Here is a 13,255-nt window from a genome sequence, read left to right as displayed (position 1 = left end):
TTTCCGAAAAAAAAATTCAGGGAACTTAAGGACTGCCCGTAGGCGCAGTGAAAAATCCAGTTTTCGACTTCGAATCAGGTAAGGACCCCTCACTCTATTTCCTATCACGGGATTAAAGTTTAATAAATAATAAAACTGTATTTATATGAATTAAATAGATATACATAATTATTATGGTTGCTAATGGAGCTCGAACTAGACATATTTTTCTGTCAATTCCTGTTTGATTTATTTTACAGTCTAAATACAGTATGGTATCTGATTTATTTATTCTATGGTTTTAAATGCATGAATCATTGTTTACTTCATTATGGCTTGATTTTGTGAATCCGATGATATGATTGTCTTGTTGGATGCTCGTTACTTGTTTAAGTATTCATGTTTATGTGAGAAACAGAAAACTAAGAAAAAAAATTTGAAAAGGTATGTGAATTGATAAATAAATAAGTTGACAGTCTTACTAGATATCCTGGGAAATGGTGGATGGACCGGGTCCATAGGGAACCCTACTGGGAACGTTGTCTCATATCGGATGGGGTATGGAGACTTTAAATGTTTTGGTGCTCATATCGAACGGGGTATGGGGACGACCCGCTTCACCCTCATAACAGACGGAGTATTGAGGTTTATTGTCTGACACTCATACTGGACGGGGTATGGGGCCGGCCCTGTAAATTAAGTTTGTCAAGGGAATGGTTCACGGGTAGCGGGGACTCCTATGGATCCCCATGGATACTAATAGGCTGATAAAAAGGGGGTAACTGTTGTTTGATGATTGAAATGTAAAAGTATGATATGTAATATATTACAGATTATGTATGAATTTATGATATCTATGATGTTATTGTTTCCACGGGTCATTTTTATAAATCTCACTGAGGTAAGTGGACGGTAAATGGTTTGATTATTGATAATTAAATTTACTTGAAACTTGTACTCCATTAGTTATTTTTAGTTTTCTACCAACCTTTACTTCTATGACAGTGATATAGTGTGATATCTTTACTGAGTTAGTGTAGTTCATTCCTTAATTAATTTTTTTTAACTTTAGTATTAATATTGAGATTTCACCATCCCTTAATACACGTTTTTAAGGAATGGTGACATCCAAATTTAAGCACATTTTTAAAATTTTAATGCATTGCGATATTAAAAAATACTTAAAAATTTGAACACATTTCTTGCAATGGTCTCGCTTTTAAATTAAAATTAATAATTAATTAATAATATGAATAACAATAATAATAATATTTATAACATCTAAAATTAATTATACTACTTCATATTGTGGTGACAAAATAAAATCTGATTTAAAAAATGGTGTAGAAAATCAAGATTTCTAGTAATTAATTTGGATTTTGATGATACTAAAGCAAATCTGATTTGGATTAACACTAATATCAGAATCAACTTCTTGATTCAATTAAGGATTTTAATACTTAATTAACTCTATGTAGCTAAAAATTGGGTCTTAATTGGCCAGGGTAATTTAGTAAACTCAAATAGTCAATTAAAATAATTGTTTTTTTAATAATTAAAAACCCAAAATTAAAAAAGATTTTCAATAATTTAGCAGTCTCATATCTGCACACACGTACAGCATCTATCATAGATATTTATATAATTATGATGTTTTAGATTCTCTCAACATCCTGCTTTTGGGTGTGTGTGTGTGTGTATATATATATATATATATGTATGTGTGCACATACTGTATACACGTGTGAGTAGTTTGTTTATTGCATGAGATGGTAAAAGCAAATCAAATTTTGGAAATTACCAAAATTAGGTTGGCTGCGGTTAAATTACTAAACTGGCCTTTCTGCTTATACAGCTATCTTCAGAAAAGGAAATTATCTTCAGAAAAGGAAAGATATCTTCAGAAAAGGAAATTATAAAATGCCATAAACTGCAAATATAGATGTGCATGCATATGTTGTGTATCTGTTTTTTGGAAGGTGCATTTGCATACATGTATGTACATTTATGTATATGTAAATATGTCAAGTAATTAATTTTATATATGAAGCCATTTTTAGTCAACCCACCTACCTAATTTGTAATTTTAAAAATTAAAAAATTTACAATAAAAATTTTCCAAAAAAAAATCTAGTGGGTACACACAAAATTTGGCACTACATATTTATATAGTTAAACATGTGGAGTTAAAACAAGTTTAAATACTATATAAATAATTTTAAAAAATTAAACATCTTATTATATATATGTATATATTCAAATAAAGTAATATATCTTCTTATTTTACTAATTACTTATATGTCAATATTTATTGAGTAAATTTTTTTATAATTATATGATGTTTATATTATTTTTATTATATTAATTAATATTATTATTATAATAATTACTATTTTTATTATGTTTAAATTATACAGTAATTTTAATATAAAATTAATTATATATTGTGAACTTATTTTTTTTTGTAAAAATATAAGTAGATTACACGCGAATATACTTAAAAAATTTAAAAATCAGAATACGAAGCGAACTCAAAAAAAGAGAGGATAAATTTGTAATTTCAATCTTAATTAAAATATGGTAACAAATCCCTACTAATTAATACTTTGGATTGTATACCTCTTTCGTTAAATATTTGCCTTTATATTTCACTCAATTTGTAACAAATCAATTCAGAACCAGAAAGTCACCATTACAAGTTTTGAGTTTAGTATATCCTCACATACAATATAGAGTATTAGAATAGCGATAGAGCAAGAGGTAATCAGACTCGAATTCCGATAAAGATCTGATATTATATGTCTGGTAAAGTTTTCTCTAACTACACTTTCAAGGTTTTTTTTTTTATTTTTACAATTGACTAATTTTGTCTGATAATTTATTTTAAAGATCAAGAGACAAATTTATGTTTGATTGTATTTACCAGGATATAATGATTGAGAAGTAAATCTATATTCCATTGGATCGAGAAGTAAGTTCATAATTGATTCAATTTATCGATTCCATCTAAAAGTTTATTTTAAAAATTTAGAGGTAGATTTGTGTTTGATTATATTTATCGGTATATACTGATTGAGACATGAATTTATATTCAATTGCAATCGAGGGTTAAGTACTTAATTGATTCAGTTTGATCGGTTATGGCTGAAAGGTTATTTTATAGATCTAGATACAAATTTGTGTTTGACTATATTTATCAGCGCACGCTGATTGAAAAGTAAATTTATACTCGATTAGAATCGAGAAGTAAATATGTCATGAATTCAGTTTATTGATATACAAATCGAGAAGTAAACTTACGCTCGATTCGATTTATTGATATTAATAAATAAGATGTATGACATCAATTGCTTATATTTTATTATAATTATAACAAAAGAAATTAAATTATGTGTAATTGACAAGTAAATTGGAAAATAAATCTACTATTTTGTTATTAATTTGTAGATAAACCTAAATTCATTTCAATTATAAAATTTAACCTCGTGTCTATTATATTTTCAAGAGTCGATGAGATAATAAATGGCTTACACAACATAGTAACTTTGATAAGTTAAAGATTTAAGGCGAATCCGACTCCAAAAAGATTTTTTTTTTAACTCAAATCCGTTTGGTTTACAGAACTACTTATAAAAGGTACTCTTTCTCATTTTTAATCATTAATTTGTAATAAGTAAAATCGAACTTCTATTTTTTGTATTTATCTTAACTAAATTTAGTCAATTAAGCTAATTTATACCTCTAATTCATTTTTAAATTTTATTGTTCGATATGAACATATACTTGCTTAAAATGTTAAAATGCATGATATATTAAGGGTGTGTGTATATATACATAAACATAAATGTATATCATTGAAGGTAATTAATTAACTTGGTTAAAACCCCAATTTAGAAGCTTAATAATTTGTAAAAACTAAGTTACCATGACTTGTTCTTGTGAAATTAATACTTATTTATTTATTATTATTATTATTTTTTTTAATTTTGTAACATGATATAGGAAAATGGATGATGATAATCAGAATGTTCATATTGTTGACTCTGAGTCACCAAATAATATTATCGAGCAGCAAAAAGAAGAAATCAGGTTTGACTATTCATGAATTTTTAATTTACTTAGTTTATTAATATATGAAAATTTTGAACTTTTCATTTAATGCTTAAATATATATATATATATAAATATATTTATCAGAGTCAACCTTCTTTGAGAGTCAACCTTTTTTCATTATCCTACACTTTATGTCTGAATGAACTGATACTTGCTTAAAATGTTAAAATGCATAATATATTAAGGGCGTGTGTGTATATACATATATATATATATGTATATCATTGCAGGTAATTAATTAACTTGGTGAAAACTCCATTTTTTTTTTTTTTGAATCGTGATATAGGATAATGGATGATGATAATCAGACCGTTCATGCTGTTGACAATGAGTCATCAAAAAATATCATCATTGAGCAAAAAGAAGAAATCAGGTTTGACTATTATATCAATTTTTAATTTATATAGTTTATTAATATATGAAAAATTGATTTAATGTTTAAAAACATACATATCTTTTAAAAAATTAATTTCATATTCTTACAATTTCAAATTTTATTTATTTGAAAAAATGGTACAGGGAAATGAACAACGAGGGAGCTAATACTGTGGATACGAATTCATCAATAAATAATCCTGAAAAGCAGAGAGAAGAAATTGGGTTTGATTAATTTATCAAATTATTTGTTTATATAGTTTTTTATTATAACAAAAATTAATTTTATTAATTGTTACAATATTTATTCACTAGGCAAAATGATGTTGGTAATCAAAGTCGTGATGAAGATCCTAATGGAAGTTCGAAGAAACGTGCTATAAGGTCTGAACGTATATCTGGCACGAAAAGTTCTATTTATCGTGGAGTTACTAGGTTTGTCTTTCTTCTTTTCTTATATAAATATTTATATACATGAAACTAAATATTAGATTAGTCTCTTTAATGTTTTTATAGATATATATATGTAGGATATAAAATTATTATACTTATTTTAAAGTTATTTATATAGATTATTTAATTTGTATTAACATTTAATGAAATACAGAAATAAAGTAACTGGACGTTTTGAGACATTTCTGTGGGATAACAGTAACACAAATAACAAAGGAAAAACAGGTTATAGTAGAGAAAAATTATATTTTTATATTATTAAATTTAATCATTTAATTATTTTAATATTTTTAATCCATTATTAATTATTTGTTATCTGTATTTGATTTGGCTATGCTCCTCGGCTTCCCTTGTTCTCATCCTCGCAGTCTATCTTGGTAAGTAAACTTTCATACTTTATGGTTAAATTATTTTTAAGTAATTTATCGTAAAAATTCAAATACCTTTTTAATTAATAACTAGTGTATTGTCTTAAAAAAATAATTTAACATAAACCACAATTTCATGCAAATTTTAATATGAGGAATGTTGGTTATCCTCAAACTAATCAATTATTAATACTCTAATTACGAGCATACGTGATTTTCTTGTTGTTAATTGTGCTATTATCACATTTGATATTCCTTTACTCAAAAACATAAGAAGAAGAAATTGACATAGACTTTTTTTCATCTTGGATTTGTAGGGGGATTTACAGATGAAATTGCTGCTGCAAGGGCATATGATCTAGCAGCGTTAAAGTTATGGAAAAAAGAAGAGTCATTGAATTTTCCGGTGAGTTTATACTATCTCGTAATTACGACAAAGCAATAGATCATAAAGTAATTTTTTTCTCTCTATGCATAATTTTAATCATATAATTGTACCTGCGTATACATATGAATTGTAAAAATCTATATATGCGTCATAACGTATAACTATTAAAACTTGAGTTTTTTTACTGAGAAAATGGTTGAAGTGTAATTAATATGTCGATACTATCATATATGATTTTGCTACTGAAACCTTTTTTATTTATATTTTTTTACAGTCTTCAGATTATAAAGAAGATATGGAAGAAATGAAAGGTTTATCTAAAGATGAGTATTTTCTCAAAATCAGAAGGTACATTTTCTTTATAAATTATGAGTACTAAAATCTTAACGTAGTAATTCTTATTTTAAGAAAAGTTTTTTTTACAAAAAAAGACAAAAAGACACATGTTATTTTTTACTTATTTCGATCATGAATTTTAATAAATTTCAGAAACAGTAAAGAATTTACAAAGGGTGAATCTAAGTTTCGCGGAGTTTCACGGTAAAAATTTCTTATTTCTCTAGCTCTATTTTTTTCTTAATCAACTGTTTGATGGTAAAGTTATGGAACAGGAACTCAAACTTTAAAAAATGGCAAGCGAGATTAGGAAAAAGCATCGTATTAGATGCATTATACCTTGGAACATTTGGTAAGTCCACTATTCAATAAATGTTTATGAGTTTAAGTTTCTGAATGTTATTGTTGTATAAATTTGTATTTAAGATCATTACCAAATATATATGTATATATAATATAGTCTAAAAAATACAAATGATAACATGTTACATTTATATGTTTTGTATCAGATAGTCAAGAAGAAGCTGCAAGAGCTTATGACATAGCATCTATAAGGCTGAGAGGCCATAAGGCAATGACCAACTATGATTTAAACCGGTATGACATCCAAGGAATTCTCCAGTGCCCGATGCTACCAATTAGCAAAGGTGCTTCGAAGTTGCTAATAACTTCCACTGTTGAAGAAATTCTTTGTAAGAAAAGAAACTCCAAGAAACTTGAAGTTAAGAATCTGGAAGATAAAATTCCTGAAGATGGAGATCAGAGCTCTAATGGTAGGCCTTTTAATGGTGATCCAAATTTGAGATTGTTTGGGTGTGGGAATTCATTTCCTGGGGAATGTTCTACTATGCCCGTTAATAATCAGATTAACCGGCATTATCCTGATTCTTCTTTGTCTCAAAACCATGGCTTTTCCTCTTCACAAGCTCATCAAAAACGTCCTAGTTATGATGGTCGTGACCCAGATAGACATTTCTTTACTCATGGGTTTTCTTTAAAACCTGGTTTTCTTCATAAGTTGTCTGGTACTGAAAGGAATGCATATCAGGAGAATGCAAAATCATCTCATCAAAATCCATTTCCATCTTCGCCTACCTCAAACAATGGCCTCCAGTTCCTTTATTTGCAGACAAACCCATGTTTTATCCATGGTTCCTGCAACACTAGATTGGGTGGGAATGACTTTTTTGAGATTCCAAATACATATTCTTATTGTCCCCTAAACCCAAATTTATTTTCGTGCTCCTGTAGCAATAGAGTGGATATGAAAGGATTTTTTGAAAATCTAAACAAAAACCTTGATTTCCCACCAAAACAAAATATTTTTCCTGGTTCTTATAGCGGTAGAATGGATGGGAATGGATTTTCTGGGAATCCAAACAGAAACTTTGATTTCTCTTTAAATCCCAATTTTTTTCCTAGCTCCTGCAGCAATAAAGTGGGTGGGGATGGATTTTCTGGGAATCCAAACAGAAACCTTGATTTCTCTCTAAACACAAATTTTTTTCTTGGTTCCTGTGATAAAAGAGTTTATGGAAATGGATTTTCTAAGAATCCAAATAGAAACCTTATTTTTCCTTCGAAACCACATTTTTTTCGTGGCTCCTGTAATAGCAGAGTGGATGAGAATGAGTTTTCCGGGAATCCAAACAGAAACCTCAATTTCCCTCTAAACCCATATTTTTTTCCCGGCTCAACTAACAATAGGTTTGATGGGGATAACTTTTTTGGGAATTCAAACAAAAATCATGGTTTCCAAACAAACTCAAATTTTTTCCATGGATCTTCTAGAAATGGTGTTCTTGGGGATCAATTTTCTAGGAATCCAAATGAAAACTCTTGTTTACAAAATAATCCAAATGTTTTTCTTCCTAGCTCCTCTACCGCTAGATTTGATGGGAATGCAATTTTTAGGAATCCAATAAAAAACTTTAATTTGCAAAACCCAACTTCCTTTCCTGGCTCCTCTAGCTCTAGAGTTGATGGGACTGAATTTTCTAGAAATTCAAATAATAATCTTGATTTCCAAAAGCAAAATTTTTTCCCTGATTTCTCTATCCCTAAAGTGATTAAGAATGAATTTTTTGAGAATCCAAACAAATATTCTGGTTTCCAAGAAAACTTATACCTTCTTAATAACTTCTCTAGCCATAAAGTGAATAGAAACAGATTTTTTAAGAATCCAAACAGCACCTACCATGAAGATTCCTCGACCAAAGCTGAGATGAATTTTCAACAGATGGGTAATGGGAATTTGACAGAGAAAGGGAAGAGTATAGTGCGAAACTTCCCGTTTAAAAAGTTGAAAATTGAAGTGTCAACTGATTTAGATGATGAGATGAAGCTGCTCCAAGGTGGGCTAGACCCGAACTCCAAGCAACCAAACTCTTCCAGCTCTAATAAGTGAGAGCTTGGTCTACCACCATCCATGGCGATGGAACTTTCTTCTCCTTTTATTATTGAATCAAATCCTATGAGTTCTAGGAATTGTATGGATATTTATGACATTGGATTTGCCAACAAAAACCTTTCATATTTTGGATATTTATGCATTAAATTTTTAAATGTTATCTTTGCTTGATGAGTTGCTGAATTTTTATAAATATGATTGAGATATTCTTATAAATTCATTAATAATTATAATATCTTTTTCTTTAAATTAATCCTTTTTCTGATTATTGTTTTAATTTTTTTTAAATCTTACTTTTAATAATGTGAAATTATAAAATTAGTGTTTTGACCCTTTTACATTTTTTTTCATAAAAATAATAAAAAAATACATTTTTTTTTAACTTTCTTTTCGTTCCTTTTTAGCTAAAATTTCAAATTGGTTTTTCCTTTTCTGCAAATTTTTTCCCTTTACTCTTATGTTGCAAACCATATCCAATGATATACAAATTTGCCCATTTCTTCTTTTTTTACTGTTTGTTTACAATTACAATTATGCCATTTTTTTAACCTTATATAATCTTTCTCACATTCTCTCAACCATTTGAATCTTTTCCTCCTAACTTAAAATTTTACTTTAAAAAAGAAAGATTTTTCATTTGGACTTCTCTCTCATTAAAAAAAAAAAAGTTTACAAAAATAATAGAATTAATTATCTAAAAAGTTTACAATAGTAAATTAAGTTCATGTAAATGTTCAAAAAGTTCCAAACTCATACACGATGTGATCAAATTTATAATTATATATTGCAATTTTAACCGTAAAATATGTACATATATATAATTAATTAAATTTCATACAAAAAATTTGTGAACTTATAAATAATTTCTTCTATACAAATTTGTTGTAAATATAAGGTTAATTATTACAAAAAAGAGATACTGTTGTTGTATTATTGAGAGTGAGACAGATTTAAAAAATCCAATATTTGTATAGATTTTAAAAGAATTAATATATAAAACTAAATGTGAAATGTGGATAAGAAAATTTATATATGGAAATTTTTTCTCAAAATTTACCCTTGGAAATCTATTTCACTAACTTTACCAAAAAAAAAAAAAACTATAAAAGTCAAGTTGTAATATCCAAATCCGAAAAACGATCCGAGATAAAAATTTTATGTAAAGATCCTGGAAATTTAAAAGGAAATGTATATAAAATTTTTGAGTGTGGAAGCGAAATAAAAAGTTCTGATTAATATCCCTTACACAATAACCGAAACGTACTAACAATATGAAAGAATAAGTTAACTAAAGGAAATAATAGAAATGAAATACTATAAGAAAAACTATAAAATATTTAGGCATCTACTCGCCGTCTTCTAACGGAATGAGCTTGAGAACCAAGTCCTCCTGATATGAAATGGTTAAGTAAGGAATGAGCTACACTAGCCCAGTAAAGACGTCACACTATATCACTGTCACAGAAGTAAATATTGGTAGAAAACCGAAAACAACCAATGGAGCAGTAGATTTAAACAAATTCATTTATCAATAATCAAACCATTTACTATCCACTTACCGCAGTGAAATTTATAAAAACAACCTATGTAAACAATAACATTATAAATATCATGAATTCATATATAATCTGTAACATAGCACATATCATACTTTTATATTCAAATCATCAAACAACAATTGTCCATTTTTATCAGTCTATCAGTATCCATGGGGATCCATAGGGGTCCCCGCTACACGTAGGCCATTAACTTTAACAACTTAATTCCAGGACCGTCCCCATACCCCGTCCGGTATGGGCGCCAAAACAATAAACCTCAATACCCCGTCCGATATGAGGGTGAAGCGGGTCGTCCCTATACCCCGTTCGGTATGGGCGCCAAAACATTTAAAGTCTCCATACTCCGTTCGGCATGAAACAACGTTCCTAGTAGAGTTCTCTATGGACCCGCTCCGTCCACCATCTCTTAGGATATCTAGTGAGACTGTCAACTTATCCATTTATAAATTCACATACATTTTCTATTTTTTTCTTAGTTTTTCGTTTCCCACATAAACTTGGATACTTAAACAAGTAACGAGCATCCAACAAGGCAAGCATATCATCGGATTCACAAAATTAAGTCAAAATGAAGTAAGCAGTGACTCATGCATTCAGGACCATAGAATAAATAAAACAGATACCATAATGCATTTAAACTGTAAAATAAACCAAACAGGAACTGACAGAGAAATATGTCCGGTTCGGGCTCCATTAGCAACCGTAATAAATTACGTGTATCTATATAATCCATAAAATACAGTTTTATCATTTATTAGACTTTAATCTCGTGATAGGAAATAGGGTGAAGAGTCCTTACCTGATTCGAAATCTAAAACTGGTTTTTTTTACTGCACATATAGGCAGTCCCTAGATTTCCTGAATTCAGCCAAACTAGCATCAGTTCCTGCGAGAAAACACACGTAAGGCCCTCGGTGGGCCGAAAAAACACAGAAAGTCGAGACTTACTGGCGGCGGAGCTCTCAGGTGCGGCAGCTCCTCCGACTCGAGTCGCGATTTGGTGTTTTGCTCCGGTCAACCTGTAGAGGAAGGAACGGTGGTCACAATGATGGAAAAATTACATCGAATGGGAATCGAGAAGGGCCTCATCGAAGGCAAAAACTAAGAAAACCCGCGGCGGCACCGCTGCGCTTCGATGGCATTTTTCGGCCAATTAGCCGGTGTTTTGGCTCCAATTTGGCCACATGTGGGTTTAGAATCGAATTCTGAGCTAAAGGGAGAATTTTTACCTCGTTTGGCAGCCGGAAAGTGCTCCAGTGCGGCGGCGGGTGGCGGCGGTTGGTTCTCCGGTGGTAGGGCTGTCTTCTCCGGCGAGGGCTCTTGCGGCTAGGGTTAGGATTTAGGTGTGGATGAGATTATTTATAACCTTCCGATTTTAATCTTAGTCGTCCATCGCAATTTAATCTGGACCATCCGATTGCGAAGAAATAGGAAATAAATCTGGACCGTTCATCGCAATGCAATCTGGTCCGTCCATGCGCGATTCAATCTGGGTCGTCCGTGCGCGTGCAATCTGTGTCGTCCGTACGCGCGGAAATGGATCTCAGCCGTTCGGTCGCACGCACGCGGATCGCCCACGTGGCTCCCTTCCACATGGCCTCCCGCGTTAACATCTCTGCCACGCGACGTGTCCTGGTTGGCCGGGGCTGCTGACTGGGCTGCGGACGTGGCGCAATTTAGAAAAATTACGTTTTGACCTGCGGTTTTCGATTTTCTTTTCAAAAATACCCTCAGAACCCAAATTTTCACCCATTTTTTCCAAAATTATTTTAAATTAAATCCCAAAAATAATTTTATCCATTATTATTATTATTATTATTTTTATTTCTATTTAATTAAATTAAACTAAATTAAAACCATATATTATTACATAATAAATCATTATATTCTTCTAAAAATTACAAAAAAAATAATAATAAAATAAAATAATATTAATAAAAATAATAATAATTTGGGGTATTACATTTTATTCTTTAATTATTAATTTAAAATAATTGATTAACTTATTTTATTTTTTATTTAAGTGAAATTTTGAGAAAAAATGAATTAGGGACGAGATTGAAAATAATTTTGAAAAAAAAGGCGAAAATTTGGGTTATAAAGGTAATTTTAGAAGAAAAATTAAAAATAATAGGTCAAAGTAAAAATAGAGAAAATTCAGCCACGTAGGACCACCCAGTCACCAGTCTAGACGAAATAGAGCACGTCGCGTGGCAATGCTTGCTGACGTCGGTGTCATACAGGAGACCACGCTGACGATCCGCGTGCCTCACGATCGGACGGCCCAGGATCGTCACAGTAGGGTTCTCTATGAACCCGGTTCGTCCACCACTCCCAAAATATCCAGTAAGGCTACCATTCATTCATGCACTTAATTAAATAATTTTTTATTTATATTTAATTTCTAATTTTACAATTTAACTGTAAATCACGCAAAATAAGCAATAAATGCATCAAGAAAATAGCGTATTGTCATGTATTTAAAACTCTAAAATCAATCAATCAATTAAAATGAGATAAATAGTAATAAATAACCGGTTCTGCCTCTATTAGTAACCTATGATTAATTATAAAAAAAATTTAAATTGTACAAAATATCACATTATTTATAATTAAACTTTAATTCCATAACAAGAAATAGGGTAAGGGATTCTTACGGGAATCGGTGTCCGAATACAAACTTTCAGCTGCACCTACTGGCGATCCCCAGATTTCCTAAATTTTCTTTCAGAGATTAAAATACACTCCAAATACCTAGAAATACCTCAAAAACTCAAAACCGGTGTTAAAATCCTTTTTCGGCTAATTTTAGAGTCCAGCACGGTGGCACTGCCGTGCTCCGCCGACAGTACCACCGCCTGCGACGGAAGTTTGCCATGAACGGGCCGTTTTGGGTTAATTTCGGTCGGTTTTATATTCATCTCTGTGAAAAAATACGCTAAGAAGCCTCAGTTGGCCAAAAAAAATCGAAAAACATAAGCTTATCAGCAGCGAGGTATTCCAGTGCGGCGGCTCCGCTGGCTCACCTTCGCAGTTAGGTATTTTTCTTCAGTCAACCTATAGAAAACAGAATGGTGAATACAATGGCAGAAAAATCGCATGAAATGGGAATTAGGAAGGGCCTCATCAGAGGCGATTTTTTATTTTCCCTGTGGCACCACCGTTAGACTTTACCTGCGGTTTTCGGCTCATACACCGGTCATTTTGCTCCGATTTGGTCATGGGAGAGTTCAAAATAATTTTGAGTGAATAGAAATTTTTTTACCTTTTTTTG

Source organism: Carica papaya, chromosome 7 (assembly GCF_054855325.1).
Source record: "Carica papaya isolate Zhongbai chromosome 7, ASM5485532v1, whole genome shotgun sequence".
Taxonomy (NCBI): Eukaryota; Viridiplantae; Streptophyta; class Magnoliopsida; order Brassicales; family Caricaceae; genus Carica; species Carica papaya.
This window is presented reverse-complemented; position numbering follows the sequence as displayed.